This window comes from Molossus molossus, unplaced genomic scaffold (assembly GCF_014108415.1).
Source record: "Molossus molossus isolate mMolMol1 unplaced genomic scaffold, mMolMol1.p scaffold_m16_p_2, whole genome shotgun sequence".
NCBI lineage: Eukaryota > Metazoa > Chordata > Mammalia > Chiroptera > Molossidae > Molossus > Molossus molossus.
Genome location: NW_023425355.1, coordinates 24916345 through 24917067, shown reverse-complemented (window position 1 = coordinate 24917067; position 723 = coordinate 24916345). Strand labels below are relative to the sequence as shown.

At 43.3% G+C, this 723-nt stretch overlaps 1 non-coding gene across 1 annotated transcript; it reads right to left on the bottom strand.

The window, feature by feature from the left end:
* Positions 1-616: 616 nt before the first annotated feature.
* Positions 617-723, bottom strand: LOC118636704. The gene has a single exon (XR_004960692.1). It is a non-coding gene; the product is annotated as a U6 spliceosomal RNA (small nuclear RNA).

Genomic DNA, 723 nt, shown 5'->3' with positions numbered 1-723 from the left:
AGTACTCCATTGTGTATATGTACCAAAGCTTTTTTGTTTTGTTTTGTTTTTTTTATCCTCACCCGAGGACATTTTGCGATATTTTGTTCAGATAGAGTGAGAGGGAGAGAGAGAGAGAGAAACATCGACGTGAAAGTGACACATCGAGTGGTTGCCACCCACACGACCCAACCAGGGCTGGGGACAAACTGCAACCAAGGTACGTGCCCTTAGCGGGAACCGAACCCGGGTCTCTCCAGACCTCAGGCCGACGCTCTAACCGCTGAGCCAAATCGGCCAGGGCCCAAAGCTTTTTTAACCATTCGTCTACTGATAGACATTTGGGCTGTTTCCAGATCTTAGCTATTGTAAATAGTGCTGCTAGGAACATGGGGGTACATATATTCTTTCTGATTGGTGTTTCAGGATTCTTAAGATATATTCCTAAAAGTGGGATCACTGAGTCAAATGAAGTTAAATTTATAATTTTTTGAGGTAACATCATATTGTTTTCCATAGTGGCTGCACCATTCAGCATTTCCACCAGCAGTGTACTAGAGTCCCCTTTTCTCCACACCCTCACCAACACTTGTTTGATGATTTCTTGATGGTGGCCATTCTGACAGGTGTGAGGTGAAAAAATATAGAATTCTTCACAAATTTGCATGTCATCCTTGTGCAGGGGCCATGCTGATCTTCTCTGTATTATTCCAATTTTAGTATATGTGCTGCCAAAGTGAGCAC